Source organism: Pelodiscus sinensis, chromosome 3 (assembly GCF_049634645.1).
Source record: "Pelodiscus sinensis isolate JC-2024 chromosome 3, ASM4963464v1, whole genome shotgun sequence".
In the NCBI taxonomy this organism is placed as follows: domain Eukaryota; kingdom Metazoa; phylum Chordata; order Testudines; family Trionychidae; genus Pelodiscus; species Pelodiscus sinensis.
In genome coordinates, this window is record NC_134713.1 from 83,662,889 (window position 1) to 83,684,387 (window position 21,499).

Sequence of the window (21,499 nt, forward strand, 5' to 3'; positions counted from 1 at the left end):
TGTTTTTGACAGGTGACAGTCAGTCATGCATTCAAGAAAGCCCAGGAAGCTAAGAGCTTGTCCCATTCTTTCCATTTGTTTACCAAACACCCCATTTCACATGGAGCCAGAGAGTAATGGTGTTTCAGTTTTGGAAACTGGCTACTTTGCAAAAATGTGAAAAGCTGTAAAAAGCTAAAAGCCACTGATTTAAATGTTAAAGAAACAAACATGCCTTGTTTCCCATTGAATAAACTATGTTCTAAGTCTTCCTTTCAATCCCCCATGCAACAGACGGATTCACTTCATCTCACTATAACACCAAAGCTATTCTTTTAAAGTAGGGAGATGAAGAGCTGCTCTTGAGTTTGGGCTCATTGGAGAGCAGGAACAGAGCTAGGAGCAGTAAAAAGAGTTTGAACATCATAATCAGGACCATTGTATTTACAGAAATACATTAAATTATCCCTTACAGTGGCGTTGGTGGTAGATTATTTTTTGTATGTATTATTTAATTAGATTCACAAATGCTTACAGATGCTTATCTAATCTCTAAACTAAATTCTTTGAAGGTTGCTTGGTGGCCTGCATGAAAGGTTTTCAACCTAATTTTTAGTGGCTAAAGGTTCATGTCATACCAGCGGGCATTAAGTGATACCTTTTTGCCAGCAACCACAGAACATTCTACAAAGACTGACTGGTCCTAAAAAATGTCCATCCCTTCACTTCCCAAATGTTCCCAGGTAGAGGCACACTGAAGGGGAAAACCTGTGCTGTCACTGTTCATGCTGAAACTGTTCTTCAAATAAAGAGACGACCCGAAGAAGAGCTCTGTGTAAACTTGAACGCTTGTCTCTCTCACCACCAGAAGTTGGTCTAATAAAAGATACTACCTCTCCCATCTGGTCTCTCCAACAAGTCTACAGGTCTGTCAAGACAACAGCTTTCACCAACATTAAGATCAGGTCTGCATCTAAAACATAGGTTGACTTAGAGATGTAGATATCCCAGAAAGGTGTAATTAAGCCCTAAGGGTATGTCTACACTACAGCGTTAATTCGAGTGAACTTAATTCGAAATAGTTAATTCGAATTAAGCTAATTCGAAATAACGCATCTATACACAAAACCTATTTCGAAATAGCGTCTTGCGTCCACACTGAGTGGACCCTGAACCGAAGTTAAGGCTGGCCAGAACCAGTGCCAGCAGGGCATCAGGTTAAGACTTAGTGTGTGGGGCTACTGTCTGAGGCTAACTGAGCTCCGTGCTTAAAGGGATCCTACCCCCACCCCAGACAGACAGTTCTAAGGGTTCCCCGCTTACTTGTCTACCTCAATGAGGGACAGCAAAGCAGTCCTGTCTTGGAATGCCCTGAGTGCCCGCACTTGGGACACCACAGCTCTCAGCCACATGGAGCCAGAGCTACCCCTGGGCACACCGGTGCATCTTGTGGGGTCGTTGCCATCAGCCCAGCTGCACTTGCTGCAGGCTGCCATCCGGGGGGGGGGGAGTCCATCGGGGGGCTGTCAGGATCCAGGAGGCCCTACAGGAGAGCATCCACCCCAACGAGCCCTCAGAGCCACCCCAGTACTCCCCACCGGGGGCTCGTGCAATTCGAAATAGTGGTTTGCATGTATAGACACTATTGAAGTTAATTCAAAATAACGCCTGATATTTCAAATTAACTTTGCAGTGTAGACATACCCTCAGTGTTTTCCACAGAATCTTTCCCATAAGATATCAAAAACATTAGAAACAAACAGCTACCTTCCAATATAGCTGCAACACTACAATGAACCATGTTAGTCTTAACAGTACAGTTGCTGTGGTATTAGTCAGCCATGTATCGTGCAAAATGGCAGTTTGATTGTGTGCTAACGCAATTTTATTTTTCACAGTGTCTTCCATACTAACTAATAGATCATTCTGCTGGCTCAGAAACTGTAATGCAGAGCCTCTCTCGTGTTGACAGATTCCATCTGCTCCCCTTTGATTAACATCAATATATAAATCATTTAATACATGTAACACTGCATAACAAGGTATTAAGAAATAGACGGTAACTAAAACTGTGCAATCCTTAGGATTTCATTGCCACTGCTCTGCAGCACCAGAATGAAACAAGGGCTATATGCAAGCAAAAAGGTGAGTAAAATATAGCAACTCACTAAAAAAAATTATATAAATAAATGAGATCATGAAAAAGGCAGGCATGACAGCTTTTATAAATGGAGATACATTTGGGAGTTGTTCCAACTCATACTAGCTGATCTAATGCAATTACAAGTAAATATGGAAAAGTACTACTTTGTATCTCCAATTACTGGTAGATGATTAGAGGACAGGTGAAATTCGGTAAAGCTATGTCTACACTGCAGGCTTCTTGCGCAAGAAGTGTTTTGCACAAGAGTTCTTGCACAAAAGGTCTTGCACAAGAGCACGTCCACACTGCCATGTGCTTTTGCACAAGAGCATCCATGGCAGTGTGGATGTTCTCTTGCGCAAGAAAGCTCTGATGGACATTTTAGCCATAGGGGTTTTCTGTGCAAGAAACCCTTGTTGCCCATCCACATTACCTTCTTGCGCAAGAGCTCTTGCACAAGAGAGCTTAATACTCATGGGGAGAAGAATAACTCTTGAACAAGAAGCCCTCTTTTCTTATGTTTTACTATAAATTTACTTGTGCAAGAACACGCATTCAGTGTGGACACTCCACAAGTTTTTGCGCAAGAACTATTGTTCTTGCACAAAAAGCCTGCAATGTAGATGTAGGCTAAACGTATTACAAGGAAAAGGCGAATCAGGCTGCATTCTCTCTAATATTTGTAGATGGTCAAATGTAGGGAGTAAAAACATGCATAATGTGCCTTGTAGGAAAGCCTTATAAGCAGATTAAGATGTTGAAAGCAAAGTGGATAAAATACTTTTCTCCACTATTGCAGCTGAAGTAATAGGCATGAAATGTATATGGCTAAGGGTCTGGGATTGCCACCATTCATGCCCAGCAAAGTTATGTGAAAGGTCAAGGCCACAATGTCTTTCTGATAACATCTGAGCAGAACACGAGCATTTGGAAGTGCTCATCCACACATCTATACAACTAGATAAATTAAACACCTACACAACAGCTATGGCAGGGCTTGCAGTGCTCAGTGAAGGACAGGAAGATTCAACCATTTTAATGACAAATGAAAGATCCTAAAAGAAAAAAATTACTAGCAAACCCATAGCAATCATTATTTCAAGCTTCTTAAATCATAAAAGAGATAGTGGGAAGGGATGAAAACAGAAAGAGAAAGAGAAACAGAGAATGAGATTGATCAACACTTCCAGTATTTGCTCAGCACTTGACTTTCATTAGAATGTGAGCTATGATTTGTAGTGCAAGACCAGAAGCCTATAATATTGTTTTAAGTTGTAGCAGTTGTTACACTCTGTTTACTTTGAACTAACTGGAATGTCAGCCCTGTAAATTACATTCCAATGGAAGTGCTGTACTCTTCTGACTGAGCAGATCTCTCCAAGAGAAGAGAGGTAATTCATTTTAGGTACCTCTCTCTCTCTCTTTCTTTTTTCTTAGATCTCAATTCAGGAAAATACTTAAACAAGTGTTCACGTGCTTAAGTCTTAACTAGGGATGGACATACTCACCTATAAGCAGATGAATAAATCCAATTGAGATCAATGGGATGTAATTGCATACATAACGTTAGGAAAAAACTTACACTGTTTCCTGAACCTGGACCTAATTGCAGAACAACAAGAGTTCTGCACTAGTAAGGATGCATTGAAGTCAGTGAGACTACTCGCAAAAGCACAGGTAAGCTCATGGCTACCTGCTTGAAGGATTAGGGTACAAGAAAAAGACCTCAACAAATGAAAGAAATGAAGGAGCATAACGACTACTGAAAGGGAAACATTTCAAAGTCACTGGGAAGTGGTCCAGCAAAAGCACTACTAGTACTGGAAAGTACAGAATGGTGTTGTGGTCCTCACCCACCATCTGCAAAACAGATGAGCATTTGAAGAGTGCATGAAGTGCTCAGAAACTGGTGGAGGAGTGCGTTCATAAGCCAAGAAGAATCTCATCCTCACTTTTTTTCCCTCCTTCCTCTGTCTTTTACTCTCTCCTGAGGAGCATAGTTTATTGTTAGTTCTGTAAATAGTTGAGTACTTCTATCTTAACCTCCTCTGGTGACTTCCTTCCTTCCCCTTCTCCCCCACAACACAGGAGAGTATCTACAGTACTCTAATCTGCATTGGCTTAGTTCCCACTATGAAACCCCACCCTCTACATCCTTATAAGAAATGAGCTCCTAGAAACCATAAATCTTTTAGAAGTCTTCATCCAAGGTGTTACTGCCCTGAAAAAAAGTTAAAAAGAATAAACAAGTCCCATATGGCACTTGTTTCCAATTGTTCTCTTTAAATTAGCTAGGCTTTCCCAAGGTATTTATCATACGTATTTGCTGAGGTGACTGAAAAGAGGAGTTACTTTCTGTTCCTATTACTTACTGTGCACATTCTCAGAGATGAATGGTTCCTTCTGATTACTTATTTCATATCTTCTACTTTGCTTCCTACCAGTTTTAGAAGCTGCACTGTTTTTCTTAAAACTTTCCCACCACTCCCCCTAACCTCTCCCCAAAGGCTGAATTCAATGAATAGACATATGATCATTCAGAATCCATTAAAACTTCCTGCAAAGTTGAAGAGTCTCTCTAGGTAAAGTTTCATTCTTATCTTACTTACTAATCAGAAAAGGAAGTCCTGTTACACTTACTCAGGCTTAATGTCTACCACTAGCACTGCTATCTACACAAAAAGTGATGCCATCCTCATGCTTCCTAGCAACTGAAGTGCAATTTGTGTGGCACCTACAGGCAAAGCTCAAGGAAATGTTGACTATTTGCCTGACCTGTCTGTTTGCTTTCTTAGGAGTAGTAACGCAACAGCAAACAAGTTTAAATGCAGATCTTCTTTGGCAAAGTCTCATGTTAAACATCTAAACAAATGTTGACGGCTGAGTTTGAGGAAAGCACTTTATGGGGTGAAGCTTGTACTCATGATTTGTATGATGGGAGAACTTCTACAGGTTTGTGGGGGTTGATTCAGATAAGCAATGAAATCCCTAGTTAGTTAACAGGAATTAGCTTAAATTTTTTATTTTTATTTGCTCTTTTCTCCCTCCTACATCCTTTCCTGAACTTCACCACATCTTCTCCTCTTCTTCCCACTAGTTCTTTAACTGCCCTCTACATTTAGCTGATCCTTCTGCACCTAGATACTGTGAGAGGTCTGGCTATCTCTCACTTGTGAACTGATATATTTATATCTGTTGTGGCTGGCTCAGCCCTTTCTGTGTCAGGTATCAGAGAAAGAGAGAGGAAGAATGACAAGAGTCAGAGGATCCAACCTATGGAATTATATCTAGTGGCGGCAGATGAGAAATTAGAATAAAAATGGTGGGATAGGGGGAGTATCTTACCTAACAAATTTTGGAATAGTTTAGAGTTAAAAGTCTGTAGGAAGGATTTTATCCACTTTAGGACATTTCTCGTTTTCCAGCTATCACTTCTAGGCTCCACTTTTTCCTAATTATATATGTTTTTTGTTTCAATTATACTTATTGCTCTAGATATGTCAGAGAGCTAGTAACTCTCTAAAAGTAACTTAGGGGTGTAAATATCTTGCAGAGATACACTAGGAAAGTATCTAGATATAACAGAAATCAACTGAACACAGCAACATTTCACTATCAGGAAACATTTTGCAATGATGAAGTGTCATTTATTCTGAGGAATGATCTCCTATGGAGAAGCATGAAAGCTCTGTTGCTTGAGATGTTTAAAAATTGTCTAGGGCCTCTCAGAAATGCTTTCCATTTTAGTGGCCAAATGTCCACATTATCAAAAATGGACACTATTAGGTACCTTTATTAATAATCTAAGCATAGAGGAGGGAGAACCAACAGGTTTTGGTTTCTGGTGTCTCGTCTCTAGAGATGATCCTCCAGGCTTAAGACTGAAAAATACTGGTAGAACAGTTGTGTGTTTTGCCACTGCTATGTTATCACTGATTGATCAGAACATGACAATGGCAATCAGATCATTTCAGGAGCCCTTAAACAGTATTTAAAATTGAAACAAAAATCCTCACAAGAAATAACTGAAAATAGTACAAATACTTGCCAGAGCTGGAGGTATTTGAAATGCAACACATCTCTCCGCAAGTATCAGGGTATGTTAATCTTAACTCATCTTCCTCCCTGCCTCTCGCATTGGCCATTTCCCAGGCATCTCCATCCTGAATTCTAGGACAATATCATCAAGTCAGTAGGACCATATTATGTTGAGGGTAAAATTTCCAAAAATGCCTGTGTGAACTTAGGAGCCTAAACTACATTGACTTTTGATGAGAGTGAGGTTCCCAAATCACTCTGAACGTGGCACTTAGATGCCTTGGAAATTTTTACCCAAGAAGTGATTATTATTTTAACACAACTCTGAATTTAAAGTGGAAGATTGTTTTCCATTCTAAAAAAAAAATATCTTTTCACATGGGTAGAGTTCAAGTAAGTTTGATTTCAAATGAGAACTAACATAGTTAAGATTTTTGTTTCTAAAGTGACAGAGATCTGACAGTATTGTTGGTAGATTTCTCTGTGCCTTTAATCAGCATTAACTGCAGCTCAGAACTCGGCCACAATCTGTATTGAACGCAAAGAGAGTAAATTGGGCATGATGGAGGTTTTTTGACGCAGGAAGAAAGCAACATAATACTGAACATGGCTCAAGTTGCACTGTGAGAAAAGAATGAGTGAACTAACCAGGTCTACAATTCCACAATACAAAAAAAGAAAAAAAATGGTGGTGGTTGAGGAAAGGATATAATTATTCAAAAAATTAGAATAAAGAAACAAAGTACTTTGACTAATTTATCCCTGAATATTTTTAGAAGTTAAATGTTCTCAGCCCAGTGAGAAAATATGACTTTTTCAGAAGTGCTTTAGGAGCATAAGTCCCATTTTCAGAAGAATCTTAGGCCTAACTGCCACTGAATATTAATGAAGCTTAGTGCGATTTTAAAAAGCATTGACATGCCTGACTCCTAGTGTTTTTTCACTGGGAGGTAAGTCCTTAACCTGCTTAGGTGCTTTTGAAAATCCTAGTAGGCACCTCATTGCATTTTTAGTCACCTACATACCTGTAAAAATCTGGTCTTCTGTACCTAAATCACTTCTGTAAATGGAATTGTGATTCCTAACTCACATAAGCACATTTGAAAATGGTATTGCCAGTCTAGAATATTATAGGTTATGAAGGCTAAAGCAAAATTCTCATAAAATATATTGCTCTGTGAAATGTATGAATGAGGCAGCTGGTATCACCTTCTATCTCTACTGCTTTTGTAGATTTATAATTATTATTTATCTGTATTACCATAGCTCCTTGGAACCCTAGTCATGGACCAGAATTCATTGAGTTAGGTTTTGTACAAATACAAAGCAAAAGGACATTTCCTGCCCTAAAGCACTTAGGCTGTGTCTACACTGGCATGAATTTCCGGAACTGCTTAAAACGGAATACTATTCCGTTTTCAGTTTTTCCGGAAAAGGAGCGTCTACATTGGCAGGCTGCTTTTCCAGAAAAGCCCTTTTTCCGGAAAAGTGCGTCTACATTGGCCACAGATGCTTTTCCGGAATAGTATTTTCGCCATTTTCGCGATCAGGGCTTTTTTCCGGAAAAGACTACTGGGCTGTCTACACTGGCCCTTTTCCGGAACAGTGTTCCGGAATAAGGACTTATGCCCAAGCGGGAGCAGAATAGTTTTTCCGGAATAGCGGCTGATTTTGTACAGTAGAGCGTCGTTGCTTTTCCGGAAATTCAAGGGCCAGTGTAGACAGCTCGCAGCTTATTCCGGAAAAGCGGCTGATTTTCCAGAATAAGTGGCCCAGTGTAGACCCAGCCTTACAGTCTAAGGATAACTGGAGTCCTTGTTCATTAGATCCCACAAAGAGCTTAGAGTTAAATAGGCCTGGGACCTCCAAAATGTCAGCCTCTCTCTGGTGGGATGCACATGGGAAAATGTTCTGCCCAGTCCAGCCTCCTCTGCAATGGAATTTCCTTTCTGAACCTCACCCCTTCTCCCTCTCATATGGCATTTTGTCTTCCATCCATCCCTGATTTTCTTCCCAACTAAGGGAGCCCAGATCACCCCAGAGGCAACCAGCCATGAGCTCTATAACGACTGCCTCCAGCTACTCAATCTTGGACTCACTGTAGTAGTGTAGGGTTACTATGGGGGCTGGAGCCTACGGATCCCACCTTAACCCACCCCCTGAATAAAGATTAGTGCCTGGACCCTATCTAGAAGCCACTTACACACATGAGTAACTTTCCTCACAGGAGTAGACTCACCCATTGAGTTCAGTGGTACCACTCATGAGGAAGTTACTCATGTGCAAAATGCGTTTGCAGGATGACATCCAATCAGTAAATACAAAAGTAATATCCTCTCCCCCTGGAAAACCTTGTGGTCAGCTCCTAACTGAAGACTCAGAATAAACACAGGACCACACCGTGGCCTTTACTGTACTTAGGGCTCGCGATGACTACATTGATCAACTGGGGGTATGTCTACACTACCCCGCTAGTTCGAACTAGCGGGGTAATGTATGCATACCGCACTTGCTAATGAAGCCCGGGATTTGAATTTCCCGGGCTTCATTAGCATAAGCGGGGAGCCGCCATTTTTAAATCCCCGCTGCTTCGAACCCCGTGTAGCGCGGCTACACGGGGCTCGAACTAGGTAGTTCGGACTAGGGTCCTATTCCGAACTACCGGTACTCCTCGTGAAACGAGGAGTACCGGTAGTTCGGAATAGGCACCCTAGTCCGAACTACCTAGTTCGAGCCCCGTGTAGCCGCGCTACACGGGGTTCGAAGCAGCGGGGATTTAAAAATGGCGGCTCCCCGCTTATGCTAATGAAGCCCGGGAAATTCAAATCCCGGGCTTCATTAGCAAGTGCGGTATGCATACATTACCCCGCTAGTTCGAACTAGGAGGGTAGTGTAGACATACCCTGGGAGAATAATTCACTCTTCCACACTTCTTAGCATTTCACTTGCAGTGTTGAACACAATGGCAGGTGATATAATTTCACTGAGCAGGGGGAGCAGGACCTGAGGAAACTGTTCAGGGCATGCACAGCTCTGGGGTTCCATGTGGAGCATCACGGACTCAATGGAATGGAGCATCAACATTCCAACTTCTTCTGTGGGTGAGGAGGCTGGAAAAAAGAAGGCAAACTCTAACCCTGATGGAAGAATAGGGACCCCCCTTCCTGCACTTATACAGTGGGGTACAATTTGTCCCTGTGTTCAAAACACTGAAAAACCCATTACCATGGCACTACTCAGTAAGGGGGGCACCAGGGTTTTTAGTATTTAAAAAAGAGGCTTTTTTAAATTAGAAACATTCTGATTAAAGCCAAAAAGGTGCTAGAAAACAGTTGCCTTTCAACAACAACACATGTAGATAAACTCCTGCTACCAAAGCGTTGTGGCTGAAATCAACATTAAAACTCTCTCTGACCTCAATAGAGCGTCATCAGGCCCTAAAAGAGCATCTATGTCGGAATAACCCCCATTTAGAATCCTGGAAGCAGCAATTGTTTATTAGAAGTGTTAGCTGAATTTAGATAAATCCTTCCCAATATTTGGTTGTGGAGGTTCTCTAGCATATCCTGGGGATGTGACATGTTGCTTAGAACCTTTGATAATTGGCATCCTTGTACTAGTTGTAGCTTGTGTTGTTATTTTACACACACAAAAGAACACTCCATTTTGTTACATTTCATTTACAATCTCATTTTAAGCTCTTTAGGAAATGTTTTCCCAATCTAGATTTCTATCCTTTTGGGTACAGACAGAATAATACCATTTGTTGTCTTCGTGGATATATATATATATATATATAAATGTTAACAATAGAACACAAGGCCAGAGCCAGCGAATGGCTCTATTATATTCAAGAGATTGAGTTTCTATTCACAAAGAGCCGAGTAGATTCTATTCTGTGGTTTCCCATACAAAACACTGAATACCTCCAAATGGGGCTGTGGGTATCAAAACACTAAATGTGAATAGCATTTTGTCTCAAAGGAAAGAATTAATTAAATCAGAACTGTACAAGTCTATCTTCTAATAAAGCCACTTTGACATAAAACCCCTTTACCTTGGCTCTGAATCACTCTGAGCTCTGCTGTAAATGTCTTTGCCATAAACATGCACCTTACGATATCATACAGAAGATGGGTTTCCATTAAAATCATAAAAGATATAAATGTGCACCCAAACCCCTTAGTGCAGCAAATGGAATTTGCCCTGAAATAAAGTATTTGCCATTTATCTGCTTTGAGAGTTGTTTTTCAATTGCTTTCATATTTAAAATTAATTACAGCTTTTTTAAAAATACATGAATGAAAGTAGTCGTAATTGCCTTTGAGAATCATTATTTGAGTGCTATTGAGGAAAAAGTCCTTACTTCCATGGTCCACTGGTTCAAACACTCAAAAATATGCATTGGAGTGGCAAATCATACCAAAACAATAGGAAATAAAAAGGAGAAAATGTATCTTATTTTGCTTATGCATAAGCCATATAGAACTCTATAAAATTATATGTCTGGTCACCAGGTAAAGTCTGACAGGCAAAAGGAGACAGCTGATTCAATGATAGAAAGTAGAACTGGGTGAATAAATGACTTTTTGGTTCTTGGAAAGGGCGGTGGCAAAGGGGAAGGAAATAAATGAATTTTGGCTTGAATCTGAAAATTTCCACCAGAATTTCAGCAAAATGAAAAATCTGACCAAAGGAAAAATGTCATTTGGCCAGCAATTTTTTTATTTCCATGTGTTTTTAAAGGGTTAGATTCACCAGATAGCTGGAGGAGGAGGAGGAGATCACTTCAAAACTTTTAGCCCAATGGCATAGGTATTAAGCTGAAAGAGGGGGAGATTAGGTTCAAATCCCCAATCTATGACAGGGATTTGAAGCCAGGTCTCTTCCCATCACCCTAAATAGGTGATTCTCAGGGTAACCCTTCTTCAGTTGCCTCATCTGTTGAAACTGTTCCACTTTGTTTAACATACTAAACTAGTCAAAAAGGCAGTCAGCAAGGCTATGTCTACACTACCAGGTTATTTCGAAATAACAACTCCCAAAATAACTATTGTGAAATAAGCTTATTCCTCTTCATAAGCAGAAGTTATTATATCAAAATAACAGGCTTGGTAGTATGAGGGGGTGTCTAGACAACAGGGCTTTTTCGAAAAAAGTGGCCTTTTTTTAAAAAAACTTCCCCTACGTCTAGACTGCTGCCGTGTTCTTTCAAAAGTAAATTGAAAGAACGCAGCAGTTTTTTTGACCATGGAAAACCTTGCTTTACAAGGAAGAACGCCTTTTTTTGAAAGTGCTCTTTTGAAAAAAAGCACTATGTAATGCAAACTATGCTTTTTCGAAAGAGAACATCCAGACTGGTTGTAGTCTAGATGCTCTTTTTTGAAAGAGGCTTTTTCAAAAGAGGCTTGACGTCTAGACATAGCCTGGATGCTCACCTTGTTCTTTCAAAATAAGGGGAGTTATTTCAAAATTACTCCCCAGTGTAGTCATGCCCTCAAGAGTGAGAATGATTCTATAGTCCAGAATAAATTTTATTTTATCCTACCTCAGAATAATAGCCTTCTTGTTAGAGCATATGAGGGAAGGAGAAAATCTGCATCCAAATCCCACCTCCAGAGTGGGGATTCAAACCTGAGATTCTGCCCTGATTACAGAAAAGGTTACAAGGATGGGCTCTCCCCCCAGGCACACTTACGCTGTTTTTTTCATGAATGTAGTCCAAAATGTCTTTTCTGTCTACAACTATTCAGAAAATTCATGTCTGATTCATGAACAGAGTCAGCCAAAATTGCATTTTTCAGCACACTGTCCAAAAAATTTCACCCAGCACTAGCAGAAAGAGAAGAATTCACATGCCAGACAAGGTCCACAATTCCCATTTCCCTATAACCTGAATAGTCCCTTGCAGCATGTGTACTAACATTCTGACTTGGCAGCATTTTACATTCCCTTTGCATACATTTCAATGGCATTGCAACATGAGGACGGGGACAAATCTGGCTCAGGATCTCCTGTTGTCAAGGCAACTCCTTTCTGTGAACATCATCCCAAAGATGATTTTAGAATTCTGTCCAAGGTATATATTACAAAGTTTAAGGAGAGCAGTCCAGATGCGTTTATATGCCACCTTTGTTTATATGCTGCAATTGAGCATGAGGGAGGGGCCAGTATAGCCTCTGTAAGATGCTAGAACTGCCTAAAGGCTGTTGTAACATATGGCCAGCTGCCCACAGTCCCAAAGAGCCATTTCAGCAATCAGGAATTGCCAGTGGGAAAGGAGTCCTGACACAACTCTTTCCCCCAGCCACTTTCCCCTATGCTGAGGTGCAAGAAAAGGTGATTCAGAGTCACTGAATTAGGTTTATGCCACTCAGGAATCTTCTTTCCACAAGGAGAATCCCCATCTCTGGGACAACAACCAGAGCAGGGGCTTTGACTCAATTCAGTGAGCTATGACAACCAAGCCAAGGGTGGTAACCCTTCTACTGGCCTTTCACAAAGCTGTACTGATGGACCCAGACACATCTTCTTAGACATGTTTTAACAACAGGCAACAAGCTCAGAAGAGCAGTTTTAAGTTGTGTGAAAGAAAAATATATTCACAGCTGCACTGTGATTACGCGGATTTATGCCCCGTAAGTCAGAGCGTGGAAGCTGTGTCCAGTCAGTACCCAGCAAACATATGTTCTTATCCTTCCATCCAAGCAAGGAGGTAAAAGACAGCCTACTGGTTCTGGAGGCAAGGACACCAGACCAAATTCTCCAGTTGTTTAAAATGCTATGTTAAGTTCAAGGTAACGTTAGCTGGAAAGGGTATATTTATGTTTTGAAAGACCAGAAACTGCTAGGCCTAGCAGCCATGTGCTACAAGATAAATACCACTTAAGAATATTTATATTTCTGCTAATGGACATATTGTTCAGAGCAAATCAAGAATACAGAACTCCTTGCTATTCCTCCAAACCCAGTGTTTACTAGAAGGGAAAAGACATTGACCTCTGACTTGTAGCGGGTAAATGTTACATTTCATTCAGCAAACCAATGCCCAAGTGCTTTCTATGCGGCTTTTTAGTTGATGGCATCTGTTTTGTAAGTGATGGAGACTGTTGTCCTATTTTAAAAAGACACTCTGGTTACAAAATGTATTTGGCTTCATTATTCCTGAGATGTGCGGTGTGAGATAAATACAGCAAGCAGCCTGTGTTACTTCAGTTTGGGAACTAAGAAGATATTACGTGACTTATGGAAATTACCCACAGTAATTTACTTGTAAATATTTATGGATTGCTATTACCAACTGCTGTGGTCAATTTTATAATAAAATATGAGTTAACCACCATTTATCTTTTATATATCTTAGGAAAGTTTATTGCCCTGCTGTTAATAAGTTCTAGACAACTGCAATGTAACCAGTAAGCGCTTGTTACACCCATAGAGAGATATTGTTAGATTCCACTGTGGATTCCATTACCTTGCTGTGAGAATTTTTTCTCTGGTATATCTCCTCCTAGCAGTGCAGCTTTTTATGGTGTTTTCCTCTCATGATTTCATTTAGAGAACTGATTGCATGGAGGAATTGTTTCATCCTAGATTGTAACCCACGCAGAAGTCAAAGGCGGGGGAAGATTCTTAAAGCCTTCTGTCTGAACCATTTGCCTTTTACGTGGCACTAAAACCTCACTTGGAGCTACATCAATCAGTTTAAGGTTGGTGAGGGGGAATATTTCAATAAGGATTCCCTCCTGGAGATCCCCCCCACTCCCACATTATTCCATCTAGAGCAGCATTTGATCCTTCAGAGAAAGTTAAAGGGCCTATCTCCAAAGTTGGCAGATCCTCAGAAATGCATGGAAGGAAAGAGCCACCCATGCTGAGGCTCACTTATCTTTTCCAGGGATTCTACATGAAATGGAAGGGGAGAGGGGCTCCTTTCCCAGCTCACTCAGCCTCCTCCAGACTAAAGACTCTTTAGTGAAGAGATGGCCTCTGTACCCAGGAGCTCACAATCCACGTACATGACATGAGGGAGCAGGTAGTTATGAGCAACAGACTGAGGAAATAGAGAAGAGAAGAGGTAGCATAAGGAGAGGAAAGGTGACACCGTGGTCAGTCAGTGCACCGGTTCAGCTCTTGGAAGACCTCAGCTCAACCGTGGATTTCCTGGGGGACTGTGAGCCATTCACTTAGCCTCTCTAGGGCTCAACTCCCCAGCTGCAAAGTGGAATAATAGTAGTGCCCAACTTCACAGGGTGTTGTGAAGCTGAAATCATTAAAGATTATGAGGTGCTTGGATACTGTGATAAAAGGGGCCTGTTAGGTACTTAAGAGCATAACGTAACAAGATGATACACGTCAGCAGATACTGGAAAGCCATCTAGAAGCTGATAAGGGTTTTGTACACATCACTGCAGATGAGAGTTGGAAGGAGGACAGTGAAATGGACTCACAAATGTTTACAGGAAATGTCTCCCAGGGTTGAGGGGCAAGAAGCACAATTCCCATTAGTGTTAATGGGTTATCCTAATTACATGCTGTGCTGGCACATCCCAGGAATTACACTCTGATAATCTATTTTGCATTTGATAAGCAGCACATAATTAGACCACATGACACACTGCTCTGTGCAAAGTATCATTCTGATGCACAGATCTGAGCACTGAGCTGCCCTGGTTGCAGCCATCAGCACTGCTGACTGATTCATGGTCCCATCAGGATTCTTTCTATTGGCATCAGCAAGAATTCCAAAGAGAGTTTTGCTTGTAATTAGATACAACCAGATCACGATTGCTGCAGATGCAGAACCTATCAAATCATTGCTCTGTAACTCACTCAGTTAGGGTGAAAGTGCATTTTCGGAGCCCAATCAAATAGCAAATAACATTGCTTTGGTCTTTACTCACAATCTGTGAAGAAAGTATCATCTTCTTTCTCACCCTAGAAATCCAGGCCAGTGTGGAGGAACGTCATGTAGGTGAGGCAGAAAAGCTTGCACTACCTGTAATGGTTCTAGACTTCTCCTTTGACTATAGAGAGACTCAAAGTATTTGGATAGAATCCATTCAAGTATAGATGAGTCATGCATGTACAATAACCATTCTGAACCATGTAAAGAACCCTAGCATTTTATTCTACATCTGTACTAGCACTATTCTAAAGTGCTGAAGATGCAAGTCCATCCTCCAGGAAAAAGGTCATCCATAGTTTCTGGGTGAAAGCTTTTAGAAGCAGTGCATTCTGGGAGATTTCAAAAGTCCATCTGTACATTGTGGGACAGTAGTTGGAGGACAAGTTGAACCACTTCAATTAGCCTACATCCATATTTGCACTGAATTGTTTCAGACTGAACAGTTTACACTGAGCAAGTCCTTGGATCTGCTGGGAGCAGTTTGCTTCAAGTGGAGGTCTAGCTGCTCCTAAACTAGTTGGGACACATTTGTGCATGGATGTAAAATGTTTCACAAGTGTGCTAGAGGGAAGAATGGTTTACGATGATAAATTTCTCTAGTGTAGGCAAGGTTATGGTGCTGCTAATTGATATGCTAAATTCACTTTAAAAGAAAGCAAATTGTGTGTCAATAGGTACAAGAGACCAACACTCTAGCGTGGAACTCAACTTCAGCTCAGATTATTTCACTTTAGATAACTTTCTTATTTGTGAAAATGTAGTATGTACTGGTCACAGGGGGTATGTCTACACGTGGACCCTAGTTCGAACTAGGGATGAAAATGAAGGCGACCGAAATTGCTAATGAAGTGGGGATTTAAATATCCTGCGCTTCATTAGCATGATCCCGCCGGAGTGTTACTCCGCTCAACAGCTGTTCTGAAAGTGAAAGTGTGCCCCGGGACGCGTTAGTTCGAACCAAACCCCTTGGTTCGGACTAATGTTACTCCTCATTTTTTGAGTTCCATGCTCCTTATTTTTTGAGGAGTAACATTAGTTCGAACCAAGGGGTTTGGTTCAAACTAATGCGTCCCGGGGCACGCTTTCAATTTTGGAACAGCTATTGAGCAGAGTAACACACCGGCGAGATCATTCTAATGAAGCGTGGGATATTTAAATCCCCACTTCATTAGCAATTTCGGTCGCTTACATCTGCATCCCTAATTGGAACTAGGGTGCAAGTGTAGACGTACCCAGGCAGAAGTCAATACCACGCTCTGGTTGCTGTTGTTTCCAAGTTATATAAAGTTTCAATTCAAACAATATACACATTAAATACAAGCTCTCTGTGCCTCAATACAACACCACACCCAAGGGTGCACATTGGCCAAAGGGAATTTAGAGAAAATCGAACCAAGTCTTCTCTTCCACTATCTCCTCTCCAGCTTGCAGAGAGGACCTGGTGCCCCAGGGCACCATGCTATTTTCTCTCAAAGAGGTGTAAGACATAGGCATGTGCCCTGCCTCCCTCCCCCTTTCCCCATGAAATGGGGAGCTCTAGGAGGAATTCTGCTACATCCTGGAGCTCATTCTGGGGTAGTGTCAGTTTTCCCATCCCCAGCACAAGGGTCTATGTAATTTTCTTGCCACTAAAATAATCCTATAAACAGAGGGATTTTCATGTTCGCCTGTTTATTTTTTCTTACTCCAGTCTGCGTAGAAAGGATTAGAGTGAATTTAAACTGCAAATGTAAAATGACACAAAAGGTCTCAGTCTCTCAGGTTTTAGTTGGTCTTCAGCACATGCAACACAATTCTTTGGTTTCCTACAAAGAACACAAGAATTTTAAGAATATATTGTAAAAACTGGCAACTTAATCCATTCCCAACAAGAGAAATCCTGCTCCGTGAACTCCCCCTTCCTGCTCTGTCTGGATTAGCCACAAAGTAACAAAGGCAATGGATTTTCACTCAGGTTCTGTGACCGACACAGGGCTATATGGCACAACAAGACAAGCCAGGTGAATTTCATGTTTTGTCTACTCATGTCTCTTAGTGACACCAGCACAGCTTCAAAGGCACAGCATACTTGAAACAAGCCATAGAGGAGTCAGGAATAAGAATCAAAGACTGAGTGCTAATGTTTCATATTAAATGATTTCATATAGAAAAAGACTTTGGAGTAGTAATACTCAGTGTCTCAGGAGCCAAAATAGCCATCAAAGGTCCCCAAAAGAGCCTAAGTAGTGTGACATCATTATTTCATTTTCTAACCATGAAAGTAAGACAACGTACCCCAATGGTCTGTTTCTCCATGTGTTTCTCATGTGTGGAGACAATGCCACTCAGATGCTCAGCACCACTGAGAAACAGTCCACAAATAAATACCAACAACAATTGTGCTATTCTGAATTTTTTTTAAGTTTTATTGGACACAGGCAAATAGACCTTGTCCTGTTTGTATTCAGCAAGTACTGTACAACTGGGGTGGTTTGAGCCAACAATAAATATAATTTACATATTATTTATTTTTTAAACTGCCTTATGCCAGTTACTTAAGCTTCATATAAAATAATGAAATCATACAGCTGTGGCCCTTTTGGGGGCTGTTGATGGCTAATTTGGCTCCTGAGCCACTAAGGTTCAAGTAATGCTGCACTAAAGCTTTTTTCTATATGAAATATAAATATCTTATCAAATATATGTTATACAATTCTCAGACAAATGACTAAGTATTCTACAATTGGTTCATAACCAAGTAAAAGCATCCTGACTGGTTAATAATTAAATCACATGGGCTACATCTACACTGAGGAGCTATTTCGGAATACCAGAAGTATCCTGAAATAGCTATTCCGTGTCTTTTGAGAAAACCTGTTATTTCAAAATATAATGGGCATGCTATTCCGACGTCTCTGTAAACCTTGTTCCACGAGGAGTAAGGGATGTTTCAGAATAGCACTCTATTTAGAAATTAACTCGAAATAAGCTATCCCATTTGTGTAGCTCAAGTGGCGTAGCTTATTTCAAGCTCCAGCTGCAGTGTAGATGGACCCAGGGTGTTTTTTACTAGCATGTATTACAAAGGGCCACAGAAGACATATTGAAGAACTGCTTGTGGCTCACAAACCAGTCTGTATATCACTGCTTTTGTGCCTCAGCTGGGCCCCAATGCAGTGCAAGCAGATATCCCCTCTTATGAAGGCATTTCAAGAAGTCTTGAACTTAATCATGTGTTTAAGAGCTTTCCTGAATCTGAGTTCTGATGACCATTATTACAACAAGTTCATGACCACAGTTGTACCAGAGACTGGACCCTGTTCAGTATAACTTTATTTTCTGTAACATTTCTAATTGAAAGTGGAACCAGAGTATAACACAGCTATTTCTCATGTAATACTAATTACTATTGATCCTGTTCACTGCAAAGTCATGACCTTACCTTATATTAGCAGTAACTGTGACAGTCTTCTCCCTGTATTCACATCTTTCATAGGACTATGATAAATCTTGTACAAAGTATGTCTGCTAAGGTATCATTTGAAAACTCATAATTTGCTGATTATTATTGTCCTGGTAAAAAATGTGTGACACCATTGTATGTAAGTTATGTGATTCCACTGATGTTACTAAGACATATTTGAATCTGGAGAGCAATCTCAGACTGGTTCTCCAGAGACAGAAGGATAGCCAATGCTTCAGCCAAGAGACTATAAGATCAAACAGGTCATTATCTGGTTAAGTGGCCATTCTTTGGCAAGAAAGAAAGCTGGATAGTAGAAGACACACATTTCTGGGAGAAGGTTTGGGATAGGGATTTCGCTGGTGTTACTCTGCAGGGTAACTCAAGAGTAGCTGTAGCGCTTGTACAGTATGCCTGGGAGTAACTTAACATGCTGGAGGCTGTGAGTGAGCAGACCAGGAGCGGAAGCTCTTGAAGCAATGCCATGGAAATGGCATCCCAGGTTGGAGAACTCAGGGGCCATCTAATGGTAGATTATTCTTTATTGAATTCTATTGTGATATAAGCAGGTAGTGATTACAAGGCCTTTGTGATCAAGGATATGTGATGGAGGGGTTTGGGGATGTTAGTGAATGCTGCATCCCAGATTCTACAAGGGGTAACCATGAAGTAAGACAATGTACCCCAGTAGTCTGTTTCTCCATAGTGTGGAGACAATGCCTCTCAGATGCTCAGCACCACTGAGAAACAATCCACAAATAAATACCAACAACCATTGTGCTATTCTGAAATATTTTTAAGTTTTATTGGACACAGGCAAATAGACCTTGTCCTGTGTATATTCAGCAAGTACTGTACAACTGGGGTAGTTTGATCCAACAATAAATATAATTTACATATTATTTATTTTTTAAACTGCCTTATGACAGTTACTTAAGCTTCAGTATATCCGCAATGTATGCACATCACATTTAACGGGCTAGGCTAGCGGTACATGATAGTGCTTTGTTGACTTCAAGCATTTAAATGGACTTATCTACTCTCTCATAGTTGTGACTCATTAAATGGCATGTTTGCAAGCAATGCCAAAATACAAAAGCATCTCTCACACAAGTGATATGCCCTAGATGAGTTCAGCACTGCATAGCATTGCTGATAGTTATTTTGAGAAATCAAAGGGACTTTTGGAAGTAGCAGACTAGTGGCATGTTCATCATCTATCATACAATGTGGACACTAGGCATATGCTGCTGCAGGCACCAAACAGGAAAACCTCCAGTGTCATGTTATAAATTAACAATTGTGCTGCAACTGTTGCTAATGGGGAGAAATAAAGATATCACTGAGATGAACGCATCACAGCAGTTAAGAAACTAGATTTATCAGTGTAGTGCCTTAGTGATTTTTGACCAAACCATTTATTTCAGTGGGTCTGTTTCATCCATTTTATAACTCCATTGACTTTACTCAACGTTCCCATATACTGAAGTACATTTACACTACAGTACACACTTAAGTGTTTTGAAGTACTTTAAATATTCTGTATACAGAACTTACATTTAAGTACTGAAATACAAATAACTAAAGTACATTTAAAGCCTAAGTATCTATTTTTTATCTGCAAGTACTTTTTCAATTTTTTCTGAAGAAGTATTTGCAGATAAAAATAGGTACTTATGCTTTGTTTTTTGAAAATGTCCATGCTCATCAGGCAGATATGTTTGAGATTATGCAGTTATGAAAGAAAATGCTCATTTCATAGAATGATAGCTTATCTGTTCTTCAGAGTTACAAGGAAAGTTTGTAAGAGGAAGTCATAATATAATCACTATTGTTGGGAAATTCCACATCACCAGTGACAACACTGCTCCTGTCTCTTCCACTTACACGTGTATCAAGACAGAGAACCTAACCATGGATTCCTCTATCTAGACCCTGGTGTGGATTTTCAGAGACTGGCCTGCTTTTCCCACCCTCAGAAAGCCAAGCTGGGTCAGGGGGGAGAGACTGTCCAATGTGAAAAGTGTTTCTGGTGGAATCTCTCAGGAAATAGGGAGGTGGGAGAGCTACACAAGGTGGTGGCTAAGCTGAGGAGCATCCGGATAGAGAGGACTGTTGTCATGTCATATGTCTGGGGGAAGATGATACAATTCTGTCACAGGGATGACACAGGCTTGCTGGTTACTTCTGGCAGCAGGCAGTTCTCTATCCCTCCTCCCAACCCACACCATAGCGATGATGAACTATTATACTGCCCTGACATGAAGCAATGAGGTATTGCCCCTCAAAGTGAATAAAGAGAAGCCATGAAACTCCTCTGCCCCCACCATGGCTAGAGGGATCACGGCCACCTAACCAAGAAGAAGAGGTAGATGAGCTTTTTATGAACTAACAAAATTATCCAAAGCATCAGACGGGGTGGCGATGGGATACTTCAACTCTCTAGACATTTATTGGGAAAATAACACAGCAGAGCTCAATTAATCCAACAAGTTATTTGAATGTATTGGAGAAAAATTTTTATTTCATAACAAAGTGACCTGGTGACAGGCTGTTCTAAATTTGATTTTGACAAATAGAGAGGAGCTGGTTGAGAATTTGAAAGTAGGAGATAGCTCGGGCAAAAGTGACCATGAAATGAGGAGTTTGTGATTCTAAGAAATGGTAGGAGGAAAAACAGTAGACTAAAGATAATGGATGTCAAGAAGATATATTTTAGCAAATTTAGAGAATTGATAGGTAAGAGCCCGTGGGAAGAAAATCTAAGAGACTTGGCAATTTTTCAAAGAGATATTATTAAGGGCATAACTGCAAACTATTCCACAGCATAGGAAAGGTAGGAAGTATGGCAAGAAACCATCCTGGCTAATCTGGGAGATCTTCAGTGATCTGAAACTCAAAAGAGAATCAGGCAAAGAATGGAAAGTAGATCAAAATACAAAGAATGAAAATAAGCAAATAACATATAGACGTCAGGTCAAAATTAAAA